Here is a 12,419-nt window from a genome sequence, read left to right as displayed (position 1 = left end):
ATGATGATGTGCAAGTAGAGATACTGGGGTGCAAAAGAGCAAAAAAATAAATAATAATATGGGGGTGAGGTAGTTCGTGTGCTACTTACAGATGGGCTGTGTACAGGTACCGTTATTGGTAAGCTGCTCTGACAGCTGACGCTTAAAGTTAGAGAGGGAGATATATGTCTCCAGCTTCAGTGAATTTTGCAATTTGTTCCAGTCATTGGCAGCAGAGAACTGGAAGAAAAGGCGGCAAAAGGAAGTGTTGGCTTTGGGGATGACCAGGGAAATATACCTGCTGGAGCGCGTGCTACGGGTGGGTGTGGCTATGGTGACCAGTGAGCTGCGATAAGGCGGGGCTTTACCTAGCAAAGACTTATAGATTACCTGGAGCCAGTGGGTTTGGCGATGAATATGTAGCGAGGGCCAGCCAACTAGAGCATACAGGTTGCAGTGGTGGGTAACATATGGGGCTTTGGTGACAAAACGGATGGCACTGTGATAGACTACATCCTATTTGCTGAGTAGAGTGTTGGAGGCTATTTTGTAAATGACATCGCCGAAGTCAAGGATCGGTAGGATAGTCAGTTTTACGAGGGTATGTTAGGCAGCATGAGTGAAGGAGGCTTTGTTGCGAAATAGGAAGACGATTCTAGGTTTAATTTTGGATTGGAGATGCTTAATGTGAGTCTGGAAGGAGAGTTTACAGTCTAACCAGACACCTAGGTATTTGTAGTTGTACACATATTTTAAGTCAGAACCGTCCAGAGTAGTGATGCTAGTCGGGCGGTCTGGTGCGGGTAGCAATCGGCTGAAGAGCATGCATTTAGTTTTTATCCAATCTAACGCACAAGCAAAGTAATACATGACATGATTACAACACAGACATTTAGCTACATACATTGCAGTCAGCATGGACAACATAAGCTAGGTAACTGATACCGGTGTGTCTTTTCAGCAGCTCCTAGGTTCTTTATCACGTCATTGAAGTGGCCATGTGGGTGTGACTGATGTGAACCAATCAGAGGGGATCCTGTCACAGAAATCTCAGGCAACAACAGCACCTTGTCGAGGTGTGTGTGTGTAAAATCTCCATTGTTTAGCATAATTACGTAAGCAGGAGGATAGTGCTTATGCTAAACTAGCAATGATGAGATTGTGTGAGCACTTGCCAAACAGACACCTGTGTCAAGGTGAGAAGCTGTGGACAGGGGTATTACAGAGGTATTCAATATGTTCTGAGGAAACTGTACCCAGTTACCACAAAACGTTCTGAGACCCATACTGTATGTGTCTTAGAGCTTGGTGAGTGCATGGTTATCCTATGGTTATTTTGCATAAAACCTTCCCACAATGTTCTGGGAATGGTGCAGGATACCGAGCTAGCACATAACGTTCTGAGAACCATATGTTTCTTATATGGGATTTTTTGACAACTTCAGCAGGATGGTTCTATTTGAGGTCATGTTCTCAGAATAACGTTCTAAGAATGTTTTTTTAAACCTCTACGGGATCTGTGTCCCTATAATGGGACGGTTGATGCTAACGTGCGCTCATGTGACCAGAATGACGTTGTAAGTAACAGCAAACTTTCCAGGACATAGACTTGTCTTACACATGTCTTATACAGGCAGAAAGCTTAAATTATTGTTCATTTAACTACACTGTAAAATTTACAATAGCTTTTACAGTGAAAAAATATCATGCTTTGTTTGATGAGAGTTCACAACAACAAAAAACTTTTATCACGGCAACTGGTTTGATACATTCACCTCTGAAGGTACAAAATGTACTTACATTTAGTAATCTTGCTCTTTTTTGTCATCCTGAGAGTCCCAGAGATAAAATGTAGCATAGTTTTGTTTGATAAAATGTATTTTTATATTCAAATGTAGTAACTGGGTTCTACAGTTTGAACGCCTGCTGTCTCTGGCTCCACACCCACCACGTCAGGCCATCTAGATGTATGAAAGTTAGCGTGCAAACTTATTATTACCATATCATTTTTGTATGTTCTCTATAGTTATGTACTTGAAAATGTATAAATTGACCAATTCGGCACATTTGGGCAGATACAAAATACTGTGGAGTTTTATAATGCGTCACTGAATCAATCTGAAACTTTGCACACACACTGATGCCATCTAGTGGCCAAAATCTAAATTGTGCCAAAACTCCAATATTATATTACGGCCTTTCTCTTGCATTTCAAAGATGATGAAACAAAAATAAATAATAGAAAATGCATGTTTTTTTGTTTGCATTATCTTCTACCAGTTCTAAGTGTAATATTTTCCTACATTAATAAAACATTTCCACAAACTTCAAAGTGTTCCTTTCAAATTGTATCAAGAATATGCATATCCTTGCTTCAGGTCCTGAGCTGCAGGCAGTTAGATTTGTCATTTTAGGTGAAAATTGAAAAAAAGGGTCCGATCCTTAAGAGGTTTTAAGCTAATCAGTCCATCCGGTATGCATAATAATACCATCCACACTCAATGGCGTTTAGTCATATTTGTTTCATTTTGGAGTATAGGTTAGACTAATTTAAGACATCTTAAATCAGTTTTGTTTTATGTTTTTCTTCCGTGATTAATATGCGTAGGCTATGTATTGTATAACGGCACAATCATCGTTTTAATGTAGTTTGTTTTCCGGCCTTGGGCTCATAAGCCTATGCATATGCTTAAACTCTAAGATGCATATGAGTGTTTTGAATTAATCATCACCTTAGAAAGCGCTGTCCATTTAATTGTGTTAGGCTTTGAAACAACATCCACAACAACCTAGTTTTACACTGTTTCAACCTGCTGTTGAACCTGATTCTTCAAATTGATCATTACAGGTGAGTTTTAAAAGTTTGATAGTAATACTGTTTTGATGACAAGTGTTTGATGTTATTTTTGATGCATTTGCAGTGATGTCAGAGTGGTTAAAGGGACAATAGAGCCCTGACTACCAGGCCATTAGGACCTGATGGTAGTTAGGAAGTTGGGTACTACAAAGACATGTTGCAGAGGGCATTAAAAGAGATTGCCGAAACTCAATGGTCACATAGAATTTTACTGCGGTTATGGCTTATGACTGCCGGTGTGGTGGTAATAGGGTCACTGCAACAGCCAATGGCACAACGTCAGCGAGATTCAAACCTACAATCTTCAGTCCTCTATCCATGGAATTAGTCCAGGATGGAGCTAGTCTGCCATGTTTTTTTAACTCATACAAAGGTGTTAATTTTAGTCCACTCAAACAAACCCCATTTCAAAGGAAACAAGTACCCATTAAGATCAGGTCTGGCCAATTAGTGGGCATGGCAAAACACTTTTTTTTTTTTTTTGGGGGGGGGGTGTAGAAATGAACAGGCAGTTAACCCACTGTTCCTAGGCCGTCATTGAAAATAAGAATTTGTTCTTAACTGACTTGCCTAGTTAAATAAAGGTAAATAAATAAAAACAAGATGGAGATTAGAGAAAGTGTTGTTGACGCAGAGAACGGAATGTATATGTCTTTAAGTTTCGCTCCAAAACTTGTCTGGGAGAGAACTTATAGTCCTAGACGATACTGTTGGTTCATTGATTGTGCAGGGTGGCTTACAATTAGTTAGCCAACAATTTCTGAATTTGTATTTGATTTTGAATAGCCTAGGAATAGGGATTTTGTTTTATATATATTTCAAAATTAATAGGCTGACACATTACCTTTAGCTACAGATTATCTCATCACCATACATTTCCATCTCCTCCTCTCTCTCCTTTATTCAGTTCTTGAGCATGCAGACGGGCTGTCAAGAGTTTAGTGGAAAAAAACATGTAACTATTCATGTTCCCAGATTTAATTGTGTTTCCCAAATTTAGCACTGGGTAGATGAAGGAACAAGGTTGGAGAGCCAATGGCATACAGAGTTTTGGTGGAATTTCACCTGTTGGGCAGCAAGAGCATGCTCCTCAAACAGTGGTTGATGCATCAAGTGAAATACGTGTTCTTATATGTATTTCTCAAGCAGCTCATATTAAGCACAGCTCTGCTATAAAACAGAAGTAGCCTACAAAAAGGACCGCCGGGAAAGCACGCGTCCTCCATTCACTATTTGTGTATACAGATTGCATATATTTTTTCCACTGCCCCTGTTGCTGTCCATTTTATAATGGGCCATTCTAAACATAAACTAGTATTAGTAAAGACAAGATGAAATTCCAAATAGTCTGATGGGTGAAAATATGATCACTTGATGAGAGAACAGCTGTACAGCCTGAGGCAAGGAACAGAGCACAACCTTAGCCAATAGTTGCACAATGCAGCCCATATTTTGAATTCTAAGACATTAAAATGTTTTGTATGATTCACAATTACAGTTGACAAATAACTATAAATCTCGCATATAGTACCTTTTCAAATGATCACTTTTAAGCTCAACATAGCTACTTCATATGCGCACTCACTCTGTAATGGGAAAAAAATATGTTTTATTTAATTCAGCTAAGTTCTATTATATTCTTATAAAATCATATAAAATAATGTCATGGGACTTATAAGGATATCTTTCAGCTAAATGAACAAGCCTACAGACTATGAAATGGTGTATAATCAGATGACATACAGTAGGCCAACTCATATTCTGTTCTTCTGGAATACATTCTTCATATCATGTTTCTTTAGACATGAGTCATGAGTCATTTTAGGGGATATTCAGAGGTGGAAACTTTCTGTGGGAATTAACTGGAATATATTGGTATTAATGGGAATATAAGGGAATTAACGGAAATGTATGCAAATTAATATTAATACCATTTAAATGTAGATGTTATTTGCATTGGATATATTTACCATATCATATGGAGACAGAAACATAAACCTTTCACCTTATCTTAAGTATACAGAAATGCAAATTATGAAATCCTTCAAATAGATAAACAACAACAACTTAGTTACAAATGGAACTTTAATTAAATGAGTTGACTCATTTGGTTGTCTTCCTCATAGGTTTCCATGTCTTCTCCCTGGACCTCCTCAATGTCCACTTCTTAAACATAAGACTGAGGCCTCATCTTCACTGTCACTTTCCAACCTTGTTGAGGATGGCTCGTTGTCAGGCTCAAAGCCTCAAATTTGCCCAGATGGCCACCAATTTTTCAACACAATTGGTTGGTCTGTTGCGTGCTTTAGTGTGTGTGTTCCCAAACAAGGACCAGTTGCGCTCTGAGGCGGCGGATGTTGGTGGGATTTCGAGGATGATGGAGGCAACAGGGGAAAGAGCCTCAGATCCACAAAGTCCCTTCCACCAGGTGGCTGATGAGATATGTTGGCACGACTGCCACATTGCATCTCCATCCCAAAGCCCTTGCTTGGAAGTGTACTTCGCCAGACTGCCATGAACCTTGCCCTCATCCAGGCCAAGGTGGGAGAGACACGGTAGTGATGACACCATAGGCCTTGTTGATCTCTACACTAGACAGGATGCTCTTGCCAGCATATTTGGGGTCCAGCATGTACGCTGCGGCGTGTATGGGCTTCAGGCAGAAGTCTTCACCCTTTGTGATGTATTTCAAAACTGCAGTTTCCTCTGCTTGGAGCAACAGTTAAGTGGGCAGTACAGATTTCTTCTTAGACATCTGAAAGCAGAGTCTGAACATCAGACAGGATGGCATTATCTCTCTCAATCCTTACAATGGCTACTGCTATAGGTTTCAGGAGTTTCAGGCTACTTACCACTCTCTCCCAAAATACATAATCCAGGAGGATCCTCTTGATGGGACTGTCCATATCGGCAGACTGTAATATGGCAATTTCTTGGAGAGACTCCTTCCCCTCCAGGAGACAGTCAATTATGATGACAACACCACCCCAATGGGTGTTGCTGGGCTGCTTCAATGTAGTGCTCTTATTCTTCTCACTTTGCTTGGTGAGACAGAGTGCTGTTATAACTTGATGAACATTCACATACCTAACCATTTCCTTGGCTCTCTTGTAGATTGTATCCATTATTTTCAGTGCCATGTTGTCCCTGAGGAGCAGATTCAATGCATGAGCAGCACAGCCAATGGGTGTGATGTGAGGGTAGGACTCCTCCACTTTAGACCAAGCAGCCTTCATGTTCACAGCATTGTCTGTCACCAGTGCAAATACCTTCTGTGGTCCAAGGTCATTGCCTTCAGCTCATCTGCAATGTAGAGACCGGTGTGTCTGTTGTCCCTTGTGTCTGTGCTCTTGTAGAATACTGGTTGAGGGGTGGAGATGATGTAGTTAATTATTCCTTGCCCACGAACATTCGACCACCCATCAGAGATGATTGCAATACAGTCTGCTTTCTCTATGATTTGCTTGACCTTCACTTGAACTCTGTCGAACTCTGAATCCAGCAAATGAGTAGATAAAGCATGTCTGGTTGGAGGGGTGTATGCTGGGCGAAGAACATTCAGAAATCTCTCCCAATACACATTGCCTGTGAGGAGGTGAACTAGTTGCATACACAGCTTGAGCAAGACATTCATCAGCATTTCTCTGACTACGTTCCTCCATTGAGTCAAAAAAATCTTCTGATTCCAGGAGGACCATGAGCTGTTGCTATCGATAAGGTGTCTGATTCATCATTTTTACCTCAAATAGAAGTAAAGGGACTTTTGTCAGAGGTTGCTTGTTGTGAGTGTTGAGGGAACTTTGTGCACTTGGCCAGATGATTCTGCATCTTTGTTGCATTCTTCATATATGATTTGGCACAGTATTTGCGAATGTACACAGCTTTTCCTTCTACATTAGCTGCAGTGAAATGTCTCCACACATCTGATACTGCCCGTTGCATTTTCCTGTAAAGATTAAATTGAGTTAAAAAAATACACAATTCCATGTACAGATAAATAGTTAAGCAGTTAGATTAAAATACTCCTTTGTAAGATGAATGTTTTAAAATGAAACATGTATGGAAACAGGTGAATTAACACTCCTCAGTTAGTAGGCTCAAGCAAGCTAAAACTAACTAGCAGAAATGTTAGCAAGTTAGAAATGACTTAAAAACACTTTGCTGTAGGCTACTATTTACTCGTTAACAAAAAATCATAAAATATATTGACCCCATCCAGAATTGTAATCAAAACTTACCAGAAAGCATGTAGTCCTTGGCTCAGACAGTGTAGTAGTGTGGGCTTAATAGCATCAGTAGCATTAGTGCGCAAGCTCTTGAGAATCAGCTGAACATGTGATGGAAGAGCGCACTGCACATGTGATGGAAGAATGCACTGTGCATGCAGAGGGTGGCAATTCCATTGAATTGGGAACAGTTTAACCAAAATATGCCACAAGACCTAGAATTGCCTCATGTGTATCACACAAAAAAAGTTCTCTGTTATAAGCTAACTTTTTTTGATGAATTTAAGCTAAATTCACAAAATTCCCAGGTTTACTTCCCATGGAAAATGTCTGGACATTTCCTGGAAAGTTTACAACCCTTTGCAGCCCTAGTCATGACTAAAATCAATAATGGATTTATTGTTATGGTGTATTTTAAATCGCTTTATTCAATTTTTTAAAATGTAGATGTTCCAAAGGCCAGATGTGTGGAGGCCTGAAGATGCTAAACCGGTTGATGTTAACGTATGGTCAATGACCATAAAACCTGCAGTCTTTTCATGTCAATAATTGGCTAACAAAATGTCATGACCATCACAGCCCTACTGTGCTACAATAAAAAACAAACATGTGTTTGCATGGCTAATGCCTAAGTGAATTAATTTCCATGTGACCTATCTGTGCTTGGAGTTCAAAACAGTTAACCCAAACTAAGCTACTGTAATAGTGTTATTAAAAGACTTATTGAAACATGTTCTCAGAATGTTATTTAATTACCTTCAAATAATCTATAATTTCAGTTCTTAGAACCTCCCAAGAAAACGCTTCATAGTACCTCCCTGCAATCTAAATATGTACAGTTGAAGTCGGAAGTTTACATACACTTAGGTTGGAGTCATTAAAACTTGCTTGTCAACCACTACAAATTTCTTGCTAACAAACTATAGTTTTGGCAAGTCGGTTAGGACATCTACCTTGTGCATGACAAAAGTAATTTTTCCAACAATTGTTTACAGATAGATTATTTCACTTATAATTCACTGTATCACAATTCCAGTGGGTCAGAAGTTTACATACACTAAGTTGACTGTGCCTTTAAACAGCTTGGAAAATTCGAGAAAATTATGTCATGGCTTCTGACAGGCTAAATTAAATAATTTGAGTCAATTGGAGGTGGACCTGTGGATGTATTTCAAGGCCTACCTTCAAACACAGTGTCTCTTTGCTTGACATCATGGGAAAATCAAAAGAAATCAGCCAAGATCTCAGAAAAAAATTGTAGACCTCCACAAGTCTAGTTCATCTCTGGGAGCAATTTCCAAACGCCTGAAGGTACCACGTTCATCTGTACAAAAGGTTCAAAAGTATCTATATCCACAGTAAAATGAGTGCTATATCGACATAACTTGAAAGGCCGCTCAGCAAGGAAGTAGCGACTGCTCCAAAACTGCCATAAAATAGCCAGACTACGGTTTGCAACTGCACATGGAGACAAAGATCGTAATTTTTGGAGAAATGTCCTCTGGTCTGATGAAACAAAAATAGAACCGTTTGGCCATATTGACCGTTGTTATGTTTGGAGGAAAAAGGGGGAGGCTTGCAATACGAAGAACACCATCCTAACCATGAAGCACAGGGATGGCAGCATCATTGTGGGGGTGCTTTGCTGCAGGAGGGACTGGTCCACTTCACAAATAGATTGCATCATGATGCAGAAAAAGTATGTCGATATATTGAAGCAACATCTCAAGACATCAGTCAGGAAGTTAAAGCTTGGTCACAAATGGGTCTTCCAAATGGACAATGACCCCAAGCATACTTCCAAAGTTGTGGCAAAATGGCCTAAGGACAACACTGTCAAGGTATTGGAGTGGCCATCACAAAGCCCTGACATCAATCCTATAGAAAATGTGTGGGCAGAACTGAAAAAGCATGTGTGAGCAAGGAGGCCTACAAACCTGACTCGGTTACACCAGCTCTGTCAGGAGGAAAGGGCTTGTCACGCCTTGACTTTAGAGATCCTTTTTATTCTCTATTTTGGTTAGGTCAGGGTGTGACTAGGGTGGGTAGTCTAGTTTTTTTTCTTATCTATGTTGGCCTGGTATGGTTTCCAATCAGAGGCAGCTGTCTATCGTTGTCTCTGATTGGGGATCATATTTAGGCAGCCTTTTCCCACTGGGGTTTTGTGGGATCTTGTCTATGTCTAGTTGAATGGCTGAATAATTTTGCACGCCCAATTTTTCAGTTTTTGATTTGTTAAAAAAGTTTGAAATATCCAATAAATGTCGTTCCACTTCATGATTGTGTCCCACTTGTTGTTGATTCTTCACAAAAAAATACAGTTTTATATCTTTATGTTTGAAGCCTGAAATGTGGCAAAAGGTCGCAAAGTTCAAGGGGGCCGAATACTTTCGCAAGGCACTGTATGTGTCTCTAATATGGTTATACATTCGCCAGGAGGTTAGGAAGCGCAGGTCAATTTCCAAATCATTTTGTGGGCAGTGCGCACATAGCCTGTCTTCTCTTGAGAGCCAGGTCTCTTTCAATAGCAATGCTCATTGAGTCTCTTAAGCTTTCCGTAATTATGGGGCAGGTTTTCTGCCAATACTCTCTGTTTATGGCCAAATATCTTTCTTGTTTGTACAGTTGTTTTGTTAATTCTTTCTAATGTGTCAAGTAATTACCTTTTAGTTTTCTCATGATTTGGTCTCTCTCTCTCTCTCTCTCTCTCATTGACATGGCAAGTTAAATTACTTACATTGTCAAAGTACACATATAACAAAAATGGTGGGACCAACAGCAATAGTAGTTGTGGAAATGGGATGACCTTTTAACAGCAAAAATAATATTCATGAAAATAAAAATATATTAAACCAATAGTAGTAGGCCAGTCTCAACATGACTGAGAAGCCACATGACATGGTATAAAAGCCAAAACAAAACGGGAAATATTATTGACATTACATTGCACTTCTCACTGGCTGTCCTTCAGGTTGTTGCAGGAGGACACATATTTGGCTGCCAAAACTGCACATTTAGGCTTTTCACTAAATAAATATTTCATATTTTATAGTTTCAAATTCTCTGTAGTGAATTATAATTTTGGGAAATAAATATTCTCTTAGGTCTGAGTATTTGTCACAGTGTAACAGGTTTGCCTGTGACGACCGGTCTCTATAGCCAAACTGTGCTCACTGAGTCTGTACCAAGTCAGTGTTTTCCTCAGTTTTCTATCAGTCACAGTGGTCAGATAGTCTGCCACCATGTACTGTCTGATCAGAGCCAAATTGCATTGAAGTTTACTTTTACTTTCTTTTTGCTTTGTGATGATTTGGTACGGCCAGATTTTCTGAGAGCGGTCCTGAGGCTCTATGGGGTTGGTTTGGGTTAGTGAACTGAGCCTCAGAACCAGCTGGCTGAGGAGACTCTTCTCTTGTCTAATCTCTTGACATTGTTGAGCTGTGTGATGGAATGTTTTGGGATCACTTGTTTTTAGATGGTTGTAAAATTTGATGGCTCTTTTTTCTATTTCAATAAGGAGGGGGTATTGGCCCAATTCTGATCTACATGCGTCATCTGGAGGTTTTCTTTGCACTTGCAATATGGTCTTGCAAAACTCATGCACTATTTCAATTGGATATTTGTCCCATTTGGTAAATTCATTGTTAGAGAGTGGACCCCATACTTCGCCGCCAGATAGAGAAATTGGCTCTTTAACTGATTTGACAATTTTTGGATGTTGGATGTTCCTTTTAATGGAATAGAATGCACTTCTTGCTTTGTCTCTCATTCACAGCCATGTGAAAGCTACCTGTGTTGCTGATATTTAGTCCCAGATACATGTAGTTTTTGGTGTGTTCTAATAGAATTGTGTCTAAATATAATTTATATTTGTGATCATGAGTTCCGGACCTTTTTTGGAATATCATTATATTATTTTTTATTTTTTTAGATGAACCTGTGCAGATGATCTAGGTGCTGCTGTAACTCATCTTTAGTGGGAGACAGCAGCACCAGGTCATCTGCGTACAGCAGACACTTGATTTCAGTGTTGTGTAGGATGATACCAGGTGCTGCCGATTCTTCTAATGTTTTTTCCAATTTATTAATGTAGATGTATAATAGTGTTGAACTTATTGGGTAGCCCTGTTTCACTCCACGTCCCTGAGAGAAGAAGTCTGTTTGCTTGTTGCCAATGTTTGGTGTACAATGATTTAGCCGGATCATTTTAGTCAAAATCCGCTAAATTGCAGAGCGCGAAATTCAAATTAAATTACTAAAAATATTTCATTTTCATGAAATCACAAGTGCAAAAAAACAAAACACAGCTTAACTTGTTGTTAATCCATCTGGCATGTCAGATTTCAAAAAAGCTTTTTGGCGAAAGCATGCCAAGCATTTATGTAAAGACATCTCTCTCAGCAGACAAAACATTACAAACAGCTGGCAGCCAAGTAGATTGGTCATGAAAGTCAGAAAAGCAATCAAATGAATTGCTTACCTTTGATGATCTTCGAATGTTTGCACTCACGAGACTCCCAGTTACACAATAAATGTTCCTTTTGTTCCATAAAGATTATTATTATATCCAAAATACCTCCATTTGATTGGCGCGTTATGTTCAGAAATCCACAGGCTCGAGCGGTCACGAACCGGGCAGACGAAAATTCCAAATAGTCAAATCAAATCAAATCAAATTTTATTTATATAGCCCTTCTTACATCAGCTGATATCTCAAAATGCTGTACAGAAACCCAGCCTAAAACCCCAAACGGCAAGCAATGCAGTTGTAGAAGCACGGTGGCTAGGAAAAACTTCCTAGAAAGGCCAAAACCTTGGAAGAAACCTAGAAAAAAACCAGGCTATGAGGGGTGGCCAGTCCTCTTCTGGCTGTGCCGGGTGGAGATTATAACAGAACATGGCCAAGATGTTCAAATGTTCATAAATGACCAGCATGGTCAAATAATAATAATCACAGTAGTTGTCGAGGGTGCAGCAAGTCAGCACCTCAGGAGTAAATATCAGTTGGCTTTTCATAGCCGATCATTAAGAGTATCTCTACCGCTCATGCTGTCTCTAAAGAGTTGAAAACAGCAGGTCTGGGTTCCATAGCCGCAGGCAGAACAGTTGAAACTGGAGCAGCATCACGGCCAGGTGGACTGGGGACAGCAAGGAGTCATCATGCCAGGTAGTCCTGAGGCATGGTCCTAGGGCTCAGGTCCTCCGAGAGAGAGAGAGAGAAAGAAAGAGAGAATTAGAGAGAGCATACTTAAATTCACACAGGACACATGATAAGACAGGAGACGTACTCCAGATATAACAAACTGACCCTAGCCCCCCGACACATAAACTACTTCAGCATAAATACTGGAGGCTGA

The sequence above is a fragment of the Oncorhynchus mykiss genome, chromosome 18 (assembly GCF_013265735.2).
Source record: "Oncorhynchus mykiss isolate Arlee chromosome 18, USDA_OmykA_1.1, whole genome shotgun sequence".
Lineage (NCBI taxonomy): Eukaryota > Metazoa > Chordata > Actinopteri > Salmoniformes > Salmonidae > Oncorhynchus > Oncorhynchus mykiss.
The sequence above is the reverse complement of the archived record's forward strand: the minus strand, read 5'-3'. Positions refer to the sequence as shown.